Genomic DNA, 15,095 nt, shown 5'->3' with positions numbered 1-15,095 from the left:
GAGAACTCACACAGGTGAGAAGCCGTTCTTATGTGGAACCTGTGGAAAAAGTTTCTCTTCTAAATGCAATTAAATGTTCACATGAAATTCACACAGGTGAAAACCTTACTCATGTGGGACATGTGGAAAAGTTTCTCTTATAAACCATATTTAAATATTCACATGAGAACTCACACGGTGAGAAACCTTTTCATGTGGGACCTGTGGAAAAAGTTTAACTTATAACACAGTTTAAATCGTCACATGAGAATCATCTGGCAAGAAACCTTCTCATGTCTGATCTGTAGAAAAAGTTGAACTCTAAATATAGCTTAACTGTTCACTGATGACTCACACAGGTAAGAAGCCGTTCTTATGTGGAACCTGTGGAAAATGTTCATTCTTAAAAAAGTTATCTGTTCACATGAGATTCAACACAGGCTAGAACTTTTTATGTGGGAGCTGTGGAATGTTTTGCTAGAAACACCTTTTGCATTTCACATGAGACTCACAAGTGAGAAGTCCTTCTGTATGTGGGATTGTGAAAGGTTTGCTCAAAATACTATTTAACTTCTACATCAGATTCACACATGTGAGAAGTAGCGGCACACTGATTTATCAGCCAGCCATAATCTTTGTTGATTCCTTAATTTTGGGAGATCACTGATTCTTGCATGTGAAGCTGGTCTGATCCCCATTTTATTGACCTCATCCACTGCTCTCTTCTGCTCTCCGTTGAGCGGTGACTATTAGAGCCCCAACAAACTGCAATCGGTGCACCCTGGTGAAAGCAGAAAATTTTTGTAGATCCATTTACTTCACTACAAGAGATTTACACGGGTTAGAAGCCTTCTGTTGTAGTTCTGTAAAAAGGTTTCACTCAAAAGAATGTACAGTTCACTGAGAATCACACAGGTTTGATGGCACAATGTGAACTCAAGTAATTCTTAGTAACCTGCTGTTTGGAAGTGGAGTAATTGCAGGGTTGACTGCTTTCAGATTAGACTTCTAAAATTTGGAATCTTTGTTGTTTATGCTTGTACTATTTATTTATTTCAATGATTTGGGGAAATGGATGCATTTATTGACATGGTTTTAATGGTTTTCTTAAAAAATTATTGATGATATGGATGGAATTTTAGATAGAAAATAATTTAAACTTTTAATATATTTTTAGTAATAAATTATAGTGATACTGATGTCTTTTTCTTTTTTCTGTTTAGTAGAAAATATTAATCAGGAAAACGTTTATATATAAGGCAGCAGAGCTCATCTCTTCCTCCTTAACTTAGCATGAATTTTGATGAATTGCAATGAATTTTAATTTAACCGAGGAAAATATTCATTTTTCAATAAACACTTAACAGATAGTAAAGCTCAGGGATTATTATTCTATTTATTTAATATTCCCTGCTGGAACAATGTTCTTCCTGTGTATTTTCTTTTGAAGTATTTGGTAAACTACTGAAGTACTGAGTAACTGATCATAACACCTGATTTAATATTCAAAATGTGTCCTCAGACAGCCAAAAGTATAAAAGTTATGTGAACATTCTGGTATTTTACAGAGTATTACCAAAACATTTATATAAATAAGGAGTTAGGTTTGGAGGCTGGTTCTAGACCAGATTTACCACAGAGGTCAGGGTAGTCGGTGTTTTTCCATGGCGATACTTGAAAAAGAATTAAACAACATAAACCAGAGCAATATATCATCTTTTGATTAAATCAGTGAGCCAAAGAGTCACTTGTGCAGATCCATGGAAGATGGAGCAGCTAAAGGTGCAGCACCATAATTTTTATGGTTATTGTCATACTTATATGCAATGTCTCTATGTAAAAAGAGACAACAAATATATCTTTAAAGCTGGGAAATTTAAATGATGTGCTTAAAACTCATTTTCACTCACTGAACTGACTGAGCCACTGAAATAAACTTCATATTCCATGTTATTGAATGTGACTGTTTAAACATACTCCAGCATATGAATGTTTGAAATCCATTGGAATGAATTCAGCACAGATTGTAGAAAAATAGCTGAGTCACTGATTTCTACAACAGCAGTTTTAGCTGAAACAATGTAGGTGTAGTAGCAGGTTGTTGTCAGTAGGTGGCAGCACATCTGATATAAAGGCTTTTTATTAAACATTAAAAGTTTAATATAAACATTATATATAAAAACATAGCAAATGAAGCTTTTTAAAACATTAGTTTATGTGTAATTATTTAATACTGTGCTTCTCTCATATGAACTCAGGTAGTAAAATAAATTAATAATAATGGGAAAAAATAAATGAATAAGAAGGAGTTTACTCTAATGAGCTATCACTCTTAGCTACCAAGGAGACATACGTAATTTTCACTCAATCAGCACTTTATTCAATATTGCAAGAACAACCTAACAATATTCTCAGTGCTTTTTCTTTTCCTTTTTTTCCCAGACTGGGTGTCAAACTCCAGTCCTCAAGGGTCGGTGTCCTGCAACTTTTAGATGTGCCTCTGCTGCACCACACCTGAATAGAATAATCAGGTCATTAAGGCTCTGGAGAACCGAACTACACTAGGAGGAGGTAATTAAGCCATTTCATTCCAGCGTTTTGTACCTCTGGCACATCTAAAAACTGGAGGACAGCGGCCCTTGAGGACTGGAGTTTGACACCTGTGGTTCTAACTAAACACTCCCTCCCTACTTGTACTTGGTCTTGAGTTATCAAGCAGTTTGCAAGCATTATGTTTTACCACCATACAAAAACAGTCACAGGTTACACATATAACTAATGAAACTATTTTCTAAATTTCCACTAACAATAAACCCATCAATAAAAGAGGAGACTCGCAGCAGAAAATTCAAAGCGGAACTAAAAATTATTTCCTGTTTCTTCAGTAAAGCCACTGAAGTGAAACACACAAAATATAAAAACAAAGAACACGGGATACTCTTAGCTTTTCTTTTGTCAGTCGGTTGTCTGAAAACGGGTTTGAAGTTTAGCTAAATATGTGAAAGTTTTTAATAAACATGTCAGAGAGAGAGTTTATCAACGAGCAGGAAACTCCTGCTGAAGAAACATTCACAGAGTTGAAAGAAATCAACGTCAAGATCGAAGAAGAGATGGAGGATCAGCGCAGACCGCTGGATTTCACCCGGATACCGAAGACCGTCTTACACCGAATAGGTACGAAACACCTTCAGGTTTTACTGATACCGATGAGCCCATAGACATAATAAAAGAATAGACGTCTCATGGATATGAGGTTGCTCTATGTTGTTGTTATGTGTCATTGGTAGATGTCGTTGCTCTATGTTGCATGTAGATGTTGCATATGTCTGTTATATATTTCTATGTTGTCGTTCATTTCGTTGGTCCGTGTTGCTATTGCCTGTTCTCTTTGCCATTATAAAGTCTTGAAGTAGGTCATGTCTGATCAAAGTGTTTATTAGATATTACAAAAATGTTGGTCTTTTAATGTCAGTGGTTCCAAAATACTTAGATTTCTACTTCATATTGTCTTTATGCATTAGTCAGGGCAGCTAATGAGGTTGATGGGTGCTATGCGCAGCCTTCCGTTTTTTTTTCTTTTTAAATCTAATATATTTGGGAAGGAGTTTCACTTTTTGATCTTCTCTCTCATTTACTGAAGCGCAACTCGGTTTTTAATAAATTCTGTAGTTTTCAGTGTACTTCTAAATCTGTTCCTTATTCGCATCATTTCGGGCCTGCTACTGCCTCTAGTGGCGTGGGGGTGGTAACACAACTAATATAATTACTAAATCATAATACCACGACGTCTTTATTATTTACTATTAATTCGGCATTACGAAATTAATAGTAAAACATGCCAGTAAGATAAATTACTGGCATTTTTGCCAGTAAAAGATAATTTATATTTTATCTTAACAAACTATATTTCATTTTCTTAATCATGTGCAGCTAATTAAATGACAAACAATACTTTCATACTTTATAAATAATATCTATATAACTCCATCAATAACAGGAGGAACAAAGGAAATGAGACATGAGAAATATGATCAACTATAATAAAACTATAATTTGCAATGTAAGAAAAATTTAATTCAACAAAAGTCAATGAACAAATGAGTTAAGAACAGAGAAATAACCAGGGTTGTTAAACAGATACTAGCAAAAATTCATATTTTTGTTTTTATGATGCCATGTTTAATATTATGAGACTTTTTGTTGATAGAGTTGTATAGGAAAAAATAAGAAAATTATTTAATCTATTAAGGTGGAAATTTCCTGTGACTCTAAAACAATAAATCAAATTCATTGAATCACATTATCAACAATTTGTGAATAGAGCAGAAGCTCGTAGCACGCTATAGGTGTTATCTTTTATTTTGGTTAAGAAAAGTTTTGCACAGTCGATAAATAACTTCTAACAGATGTTAACAGATGGCAAGAGGAACCAGAACACAGTAACACCTTCATGAACTCAGAGGTTCAAACTGATGAATAAAGACGATGGATGCTCTCTGCTGAAATATTTCTTGCCGTCTTTCATGTTCTTTCAGCAAACGGTTGAGACAGAGTTGTTTTTGGCTTCACCATTATTTACCTGCTGTTATACCTGCCATTCAAATTATTCTTAAAAGATTGTCTTAAAAATCTTTAAGACAAAGATGTTTGTCTAAAAGATACAAATGTTGGATTTTACAATACATGTGCATTTAAAATCCAATAAGGTAAATAAAAATTGCTCCAAAAGACTAAATATGGCAATAATTTTATATATTTATGGACGTGCACATGTTCGCTGAAGACTATTTTTATTTGAGTTTTTAATTATTGTGAAGGGTTCATTGACTCACATTTTGAAGCTTTTGTTTTGTCTTTTGTCCAGATCTCCCAACAAGCTGCTTGAGTAAAGAGGAGGAGGTTCTGAACGAGCCCAGCAACCAGGAAAACTCCACTTTACATCAGGAGGAACCAGAACCTCTGCAGTTTGAACAGGAGCAAGAGGAACCAGAACCTCTGCAGATGAAACGGGAGCAAGAGGAACCAGAACCTCTGCAGATGAAACGGGAGCAAGAGGAACAAGAACCTCTGCAGATGAAACGGAGCAAGAGAACCAGAACCTCTGCAGATGAAACAGGAGCAAGAGGAACCAGAACCTCTACAGATGAAACAGGAGCAAGAGGAACCAGAACCTCTGCAGATGAAACGGGAGCAAGAGCAACCAGAAACTCTGCAGATGAAACAGGAGCAAGAGGAACCAGAACCTCTGCAGATGAAACAGAGCAAGAGGAACCAGAACCTCTGCAGATGAAACAGGAGGAAGAGGAACCAGAACTTCTGCAGATGAAACGGGAGCAAGAGGAACCAGAACCTCTGCAGATGAAACAGGAGCAAGAGGAACCAGAACTTCTGCAGATGAAACAGGAGCAAGAGGAACCAGAACTTCTGCAGATGAAACGGGAGCAAGAGGAACCAGAACCTCTGCAGATGAAACAGGAGCAAGAGGAACCAGAACATCAACAGTTCAAAGAGGAAGAGAAGCAACTCTGCATCAGTCAGGATGAAGAGCAGCTTGTGCTGAAACGGGAGACTGATGACATGTTGGTGACCAAACAGAAAGGCAAAACTGAGACTTCAAAACAAAAAAAACACAAGAAAGGTCACCCAAAACAAAAACTATATTCTTGTAAAATTGTGACAAAACATTTCTCGAAATAATTCCTTTATGACACACATGACAACTCACACGACTAAGAACTTTCACATGTTCCACCTGTGGAAAAGATTACACTCACAAAAATCATCTCAATGATCACATGAGAATTCATACAGGGGAGAAACCGTACACATGTGCAGCTTGTGGAAAAAGTTCCATCAAATCAGCATTTTAAACAGACACATGAGAATTCACTCGGGTGAGAGGCCTTACATTTGCACAACCTGTGGAAACAGTTTTGTATCTAAATTCAATTACATGATCACATGAAATTCACACTGGTGAGAAGCCTTTCTCTTGTGAGACCTGTGGAAAATGTTTCCGGAGGAATCGTAACTTGGTTAGTCACATCAGAGTTCACACAGGTGAGAAGCCTTTCTCATGTGGAACCTGTGGAAAAGGTTTCTCTCATAAACACAGTTTAAAATGTCACATGAGAACTCACTCTGGCAAGAAACCTTTCTCATGTCTGATCTGTAGAAAAAGTTTAACTTCTAAATCTAGCTTAACTGTTCACTTGATGACTCACACAGGTGAGAAACCTTCTCATGTGAGATCTGTGGAAAAAGTTTAACTTCTAAATCTAGCTTAACTGTTCACATGATGACTCACACAGTGAGAAGCCTTTCTCATGTGGAACCTGTGGAAAAGGTTTCTCTTTTAAAAAAGTTAAATGTTCACATGAGAATTCACACTGGTGAGAAGCCTTACTCATGTGGGACCTGTGGAAAAAGCTTGTCTGATCAAAGAAGTTTAAATCATCACATGACAATTCACACTGGTCAGAAGCCTTACTCATGTGAGATCTGTGGAAAAAGTTTAACTTATAAATACAGTTTAAAACGTCACATGAGAACTCATTCTGGCAAGAAACCTTTCTCATGTCTGATCTGTAGAAAAGTTTAACTTCTAAATATAGCTTAACTGCTCACATGAGAACTCACACAGGTGAGAAGCCGTTCTTATGTGGAACCTGTGGAAAAAGTTTCTCTTCTAAATGCAATTAAATGTTCACATGAAAATTCACACAGGTGAGAAACCTTACTCATGTGGACATGTGGAAAAAGTTTCTCTTATAAACCATATTTAAATATTCACATGAGAACTCACACAGGTGAGAAACCTTCTCATGTGGGACCTGTGGAAAAGTTAACTTATAAACACAGTTTAAATCGTCACATGAGAACTCATTCTGGCAAAAACCTTTCTCATGTCTGATCTGTAGAAAAGTTGAACTTCTAAATATAGCTTAACTGTTCACATGATGACTCACACAGGTAAGAAGCCGTTCTTATGTGGAACCTGTGGAAAATGTTTCATTCTAAAAAAGTTTATCTGTTCACATGAGAATTCACACAGGCTAGAAACCTTTTCATGTGGGAGCTGTGGAAAATGTTTTGCTAGAAAACACCTTTGCATTTCACATGAGGACTCACAAGTGAGAAGTCCTTCTGTCATGTGGATCTGTGGAAAAGGTTTGCTCAAAATACTATTTAACTCTCACATCAGAATTCACACATGTGAGAAGTAGCGGCACACTGATTTATCAGCCAGCCGATTAATCTTTGTTGATTTCCTTAATTTTGGGAGATCAGCTGATTCTTGCATGTGAAGCTGGTCTGATCCCCAATTTTATTGACCTCATCCACTGCTCTCTTCTGCTCTCCGTTGAGCGGTTTGACTATTAGAGCGCCCCCAAACAAAACTGCAATCGGTGCACCCTTGGTGAAAAGCAAGGAAAATTTTTTGTAGATCCAGTTTACTTCACTACAAGAAGATTTACACGGGTTAGAAGCCTTTCTGTTGTAGTTCTGTAGAAAAGGTTTCACTCAAAGAAATGTAACAGTTCACATGAGAACTCACACAGGTTTGATGGCACAATGTGAACCTCAAGTAAGATTCTTAGTAACCTGCTGTTTGGAAGTGGAGTAATTGCAGGGTTTGACTGCTTTCAGATTTAGACTTCTAAAATTTTGGAATCTTTGTGTGTTATGCTTTGTACTTATTATTTTATTTCAATGATTTGGGGAAATGGATGCATTTATTTGACATGGTTTTAATGGTTTTTCTTAAAAAATGTATTGATGATATGGATTGAATTTAGATAGAAAAATAATTTAAACTTTTAATATAATTTTAGGTAATAAATTATACTGATGATACTGATGGTCTTTTCTTTTTTCTGTTTAGTAGAAAATATTAATCAGGAAAACGTTATATATAAGGCAGCAGAGCTCATCTCTTCCTCCTTAACTTAGCATGAATTTTGATGAATTGCAATGAATTTTAATTTAACCGAGGAAAATATTCATTTTTCAATAAACACTTAACAGATAGTAAAGCTCAGGGATTATTATTCTATTTATTTAATATTCCCTGCTGGAACAATGTTCTTCCTGTGTATTTCTTTTGAAGTATTTGGTAAACTACTGAAGTACTGAGTAACTGATCATAACACCTGATTTAATATTCAAAATGTGTCCTCAGACAGCCAAAAGTATAAAAGTTATGTGAACATTCTGGTATTTACAGAGTATTACCAAAACATTTATATAAATAAGGAGTTAGGTTGGAGGCTGGTTCTAGACCAGATTTACCACAGAGTCAGGGTAGTCGGTGTTTTTCCATGGCGATACTTGAAAAGAATTAAACAACATAAACCAGAGCAATATATCATCTTTTGATTAAATCGGTGAGCCAAAGAGTCACTTGTGCAGATCCATGGAAGATGGAGCAGCTAAAGGTGCAGCACCATAATTTTATGGTTATTGTCATACTTATATGCAATGTCTCTATGTAAAAAGAGACAATAAATATATCAATTTTAAAGCTGGTAAATTAAATGATGTGCTTAAAACTCATTTTCACTCACTGAACTGACTGAGCCACTGAAATAAACTTCATATTCCATGTTATTGAATGTGACTGTTTAAACATACTCCAGCATATGAATGTTTGAAATCCATTGGAATGAATTCAGCACAGATTGTAGAAAAATAGCTGAGTCACTGATTTCTACAACAGCAGTTTTAGCTGAAACAATATAGGTGTAGTAGCAGGTTGTTGTCAGTAGGTGGCAGCACGAAATTATCATATCTGATATAAGGCTTTTTATTAAACATTAAAAGTTTAATATAAACATTATATATAAAACATAGCAAATGAGCTTTTAAAACATTAGTTTATGTGTAATTATTTAATACTGTGCTTCTCTCATATGAACTCAGGTAGTAAAATAAATTAATAATAATGGGAAAAATAAATGAATAAGAAGGAGTTTACTCTAATGACTATCACTCTTAGCTACCAAGGAGACATACGTAATTTTTCACTCAATCAGCACTTATTCAATATTGCAAGAACAACCTAACAATATTCTCAGTGCTTTTTCTTTTCCTTTTTTTCCAGACTGGGTGTCAAACTCCAGTCCTCAAGGGTCGGTGTCCTGCAACTTTAGATGTGCCTCTGCTGCACCACACCTGAATAGAATAATCAGGTCATTAAGGCTCTGGAGAACCGAACTACACTAGGAGGAGGTAATTAAGCCATTTCATTCCAGCGTTTTGTACCTCTGGCACATCTAAAAACTGGAGGACAGCGGCCCTTGAGGACTGGAGTTTGACACCTGTGGTTCTAACTAAACACTCCCTCCCTACTTGTACTTGGTCTTGAGTTATCAAGCAGTTTGCAAGCATTATGTTTTACCACCATACAAAAGAGTCACAGGTTACACATATAACTAATGAAACTATTTTCTAAATTTCCACTAACAATAAACCCATCAATAAAAGAGGAGACTCGCAGCAGAAAATTCAAAGCGGAACTAAAAGTTATTTCCTGTTTCTTCAGTAAAACCACTGAAGTGAAACACACAAAATATAAAACAAAGAACACGGGATACTCTTAGCTTTTCTCTTGTTAGACGGTTGTGTGAAAACGGGTTGAAGTTTAGCTAAATATGTGAATGTTTTAATAAAAATGTCTGAGAGAGAGTTTATCAACGAGCAGGAAACTCCTGCTGAAGAACATTCACAGAGTTGAAAGAAATCAACGTCAAGATCGAAGAAGAGATGGAGGATCAGCGCAGACCGCTGGATTTCACCCGGATACCGAAGACCGTCTTACACCGAATAGGTACGAAACACCTTCAGGTTTTACTGATACCGATGAGCCCATAGACATAATAAAAGAATAGACGCCTCATGGATATGAGGTTGCTCTATGTTGTTGTTATGTGTCATTGGTAGATGTTGCATATGTCTGTTATATATTTCTATGTTGTCGTTCATGTCGTTGGTCCGTGTTGCTATTGCCTGTTCTCTTCGCCGTTATAAAGTCTTGAAGTAGGTCATGTCTGATCAAAGTGTTTATTAGATATTACAAAAATGTTGGTCTTTTAATATCAGTGGTTTCAAATACTTAGATTCTACTTCGTAGTGTCTTTATGCATTAGTCAGGGCAGCTAACGAGGTTGATGGGTGCTATGCGCAGCCTTCCGTTTTTTTCTTTTAAATCTAATATATTTGGGAAGGAGTTTCACTTTCAGAAAGTATTTGATCTCTCTCTCATTTACTGAAGCGGAACTCAGTTTTTAACAAATTTGTAGTTTTCAGGTACTTCTAAATCTGTTCCTTATTCGCATCATTTCGGGCCTACTGCCTCTAGTGGCGTGGGGTGGTAACACAACTAATATAATTACTAATCATAATACACGACGTCTTTATTATTACTATTAATTTCGGCATTACGAAATTAATAGTAAAACATTCCGTAAGATTAAATTACTGGCATTTTTGCCAGTAAAGATAATTATATTTTATCTTATCAAACTATATTTCATTTTTTAATCATGTCAGCTAATTAAATGACAATACTTTCATACTTTATAATAATATCTATATAACTCCATCAATAACAGGAGGAACGAAGAAATGAGACATGAGAAATATGATCAACTATAATTTGCAATGTAAGAGAAATTTAATTCAACAAAAGTCAATGAACAAATGAGTTAAGAACAGAGAAATAACCAGGGTTAAACAAATACTAGCAAAAATTCATATTTTTGTTTTTATGATGCCATGTTTAATATTATGAGAGACTTTTTGATAGAGTTGTATAGGACAAAATAAGAAGAAAATTATTTAATCTATTAAGGTGGAAATTTTCCTGTGACTCTAAAACAATAAATCGAATTCATTGAATCACATTATCAACAATTTGTGAATAGAGCAAAACTCGTAGCACGCTATAGGTGTAATCTTTTTTTTGGTTAAGAAAGTTTTGCACAGTCGATAAATAACTTCTAACAGATGTTAACAGATGGCAAGAGGAACCAGAACACAGTAACACCTTCATGAACTCAGAGGTTCAAACTGATGAATAAAGACGATGGATGCTCTCTGCTGAAATATTTCTTGCCGTCTTTCATGTTCTTTCAGCAAACGGTTGAGACAGAGTTGTTTTTGGTTTGACCATTATTTACCTGCTGTTATACCTGCCATTCAAATTATTCTTAAAAGATTGTCTTAAAAATCTTTAAGACAAAGATGTTTGTCTAAAAGATACAAAATGTTGGATTTTACAATACATGTGCATTTAAAATCCAATAAGGTAAATAAAAATTGCTCCAAAAGACTAAATATGGCAATAATTTTATATATGGACGTGCACATGTTCGCTGAAGACTATTTTTATTTTAGTTTTTAATTATTGTGAAGGGTTCATTGACTCACATTTTGAAGCTTTTTTTGTCTTTTTGTCCAGATCTCCCAACAAGCTGCTTGAGTAAAGAGGAGGAGGTTCTGAACGAGCCCAGCAACCAGGAAAACTCCACTTTACATCAGGAGGAACCAGAACCTGCAGATGAAAAGGAGCAAGAGGAACCAGAACTTCTGCAGATGAAACGGGAGCAAGAGGAACCAGAACCTCTGCAGATGAAACAGGAGCAAGAGGAACCAGAACCTCTGCAGATGAAACAGGAGCAAGAGGAACCAGAACTTCTGCAGATGAAACGGGAGCAAGAGGAACCAGAATCTGCAGATGAAACAGGAGCAAGAGGAACCAGAACTTCTGCAGATGAACATGGGAGCAAGAGGAACCAGAACCTCTGCAGATGAAAGGGAGCAAGAGGACAGACTATGCAGATGAAACAGGAGCAAGAACCAGAATCAACAGTCAAGAGGAAGAGAAGCAACTCTGCATCAGTCAGGATGAAAGCAGCTTGTGCTGAAACGGGAGACTGATGACATGTTGGTGAACAAACAGAAAGGCAAAACTGAGACTTCAAAACAAAAAAAACACAAGAAAGGTCACCCAAAACAAAAACTATATTCTTGTAAAATTTGTGACAAACATTTTCTCGAATAATTCCTTTATGACACACATGACAACTCACACGACTAAGAAACTTTTCACATGTTCCACCTGTGGAAAAGATTACACTCACAAAATCATCTCAATGATCACATGAGAATTCATACAGGGGAGAAACCGTACACATGTGCAGCTTGTGGAAAAAGTTTCCATCAAATCAGCATTTTAAACAGACACATGAGAATTCACTCGGGTGAGAGGCCTTACATTTGCACAACCTGTGGAAACAGTTTTGTATCTAAATTTCAATTACATGATCACATGAAAATTCACACTGGTGAGAAGCCTTTCTCTTGTGAGACCTGTGGAAAATGTTTCCGGAGGAATCGTAACTTGGTTAGTCACATCAGAGTTCACACAGGTGAGAAGCCTTTCTCATGTGGAACCTGTGGAAAAGGTTTCTCTCATAAACACAGTTTAAAATGTCACATGAGAACTCACTCTGCAAGAAACCTTTCTCATGTCTGATCTGTAGAAAAAGTTTAACTTCTAAATCTAGCTTAACTGTTCACTTGATGACTCACACAGGTGAGAAACCTTTCTCATGTGAGATCTGTGGAAAAAGTTTAACTTCTAAATCTAGCTTAACTGTTCACATGATGACTCACACAGGTGAGAAGCCTTTCTCATGTGGAACCTGTGGAAAAGGTTTCTCTTTTAAAAAAGTTTAAATGTTCACATGAGAATTCACACTGGTGAGAAGCCTTACTCATGTGGGACCTGTGGAAAAAGCTTGTCTGATCAAAGAAGTTTAAATCATCACATGACAATTCACACTGGTCAGAAGCCTTACTCATGTGAGATTTGTGGAAAAAGTTTAACTTATAATACAGTTTAAAACGTCACATGAGAACTCATTCTGGCAAGAAACCTTTCTCATGTCTGATCTGTAGAAAAAGTTTAACTTCTAAATATAGCTTAACTGCTCACATGAGAACTCACACAGGTGAGAAGCCGTTCTTATGTGGAACCTGTGGAAAAAGTTTCTCTTCTAAATGCAATTTAAATGTTCACATGAAATTCACACAGGTGAGAAACCTTACTCATGTGGGACATGTGGAAAAAGTTTCTCTTATAACCATATTTAAATATTCACATGAGAACTCACACAGGTGAGAAACCTTTCTCATGTGGGACCTGTGGAAAAAGTTTAACTTATAACACAGTTTAAATCGTCACATGAGAACTCATTCTGGCAAGAACCTTTCTCATGTCTGATCTGTAGAAAAGTTGAACTTCTAAATATAGCTTAACTGTTCACATGATGACTCACACAGGTAAGAAGCCGTTCTTATGTGGAACCTGTGGAAAATGTTTCATTCTTAAAAAAAGTTTATCTGTTCACATGAGAATTCACACAGGCTAGAAACCTTTTTCATGTGGGAGCTGTGGAAAATGTTTTGCTAGAAAACACCTTTTGCATTTTCACATGAGGACTCACAAGTGAGAAGTCCTTCTGTCATGTGGGATCTGTGGAAAAGGTTTTGCTCAAAATACTATTTAACTTCTCACATCAGAATTCACACATGTGAGAAGTAGCGGCGCACTGATTTATCAGCCAGCCGATTAATCTATGTGGATTTCCTTAATTTTGGGAGATCAGCTGATTCTTGCATGTGAAGCTGGTCTGATCCCCCAATTTTATTGACCTCATCCACTGCTCTCTTCTGCTCTCCGTTGAGCGGTTTGACTATTAGAGCGCCCCCAAACAAAAACTGCAATCGGTGCACCCTTGGTGAAAAGCAAGGAAAATGTTTTGTGTAGATCCAGTTTACTTCACTACAAGAAGATTTACACGGGTTAGAAGCCTTTCTGTTGTAGGTTCTGTAGAAAAGGTTTCACTCAAAAGAAATGTAACAGTTCACATGAGAACTCACACAGGTTTGATGGCACAATGTGAACCTCAAGTAAGATTCTTAGTAACCTGCTGTTTGGAAGTGGAGTAATTGCAGGGTTTGACTGCTTTCAGATTTAGACTTCTAAAATTTTGGAATCTTTGTGTGTTTATGCTTTGTACTTATTTATTTTATTTCAATGATTTGGGGAAATGGATGCATTTATTTGACATGGTTTTAATGGTTTTTCTTAAAAAATGTATTGATGATATGGATTGAATTTTAGATAGAAAAATAATTTAAACTTTTAATATAATTTTTAGGTAATAATTATACTGATGATACTGATGGTCTTTTCTTTTTTCTGTTTAGTAGAAAATATTAATCAGGAAAACGTTTATATATAAGGCAGCAGAGCTCATCTCTTCCTCCTTAACTTAGCATGAATTTTGATGAATTGCAATGAATTTTAATTTAACCGAGGAAAATATTCATTTTTCAATAAACACTTAACAGATAGTAAAGCTCAGGGATTATTATTCTATTTATTTAATATTCCCTGCTGGAACAATGTTCTTCCTGTGTATTTTCTTTTGAAGTATTTGGTAAACTACTGCAGTACTGAGTAACTGATCATAACACCTGATTTAATATTCAAATGTGTCCTCAGACAGCCAAAAGTATAAAAGTTATGTGAACATTCTGGTATTTTACAGAGTATTACCAAAACATTGATATAAATAAGGAGTTAGGTTTGGAGGCTGGTTCTAGACCAGATTTACCACAGAGGTCAGGGTAGTCGGTGTTTTTCCATGGCGATACTTGAAAAAGAATTAAACAACATAAACCAGAGCAATATATCATCTTTTGATTAAATCGGTGAGCCAAAGAGTCACTTGTGCAGATCCATGGAAGATGGAGCAGCTAAAGGTGCAGCACCATAATTTTTATGGTTATTGTCATACTTATATGCAATGTCTCTATGTAAAAAGAGACAACAAATATATCAATTTTAAAGCTGGGAAATTTAAATGATGTGCTTAAAACTCATTTTCACTCACTGAACTGACTGAGCCACTGAAATAAACTTCATATTCCATGTTATTGAATGTGACTGTTTAAACATACTCCAGCATATGAATGTTTGAAATCCATTGGAATGAATTCAGCACAGATTGTAGAAAAATAGCTGAGTCACTGATTTCTACAAC

General features: G+C 35.9%; 1 pseudogene; it reads left to right on the top strand.

Moving 5' to 3' along the window:
* Positions 1-12,054: 12,054 nt before the first annotated feature.
* On the top strand, positions 12,055-13,220 carry LOC145548559 (uncharacterized; annotated as a pseudogene).
* The last annotated feature ends 1,875 nt before the right edge of the window (positions 13,221-15,095 follow it).

This window comes from Poecilia reticulata, chromosome 18 (genome assembly GCF_904066995.2).
Source record: "Poecilia reticulata chromosome 18, P_reticulata-male-v2, whole genome shotgun sequence".
Taxonomy (NCBI): Eukaryota; Metazoa; Chordata; class Actinopteri; order Cyprinodontiformes; family Poeciliidae; genus Poecilia; species Poecilia reticulata.
Note: the sequence above shows the minus strand (reverse complement) of the source record. Positions and strands in the feature narration are given on the sequence as shown.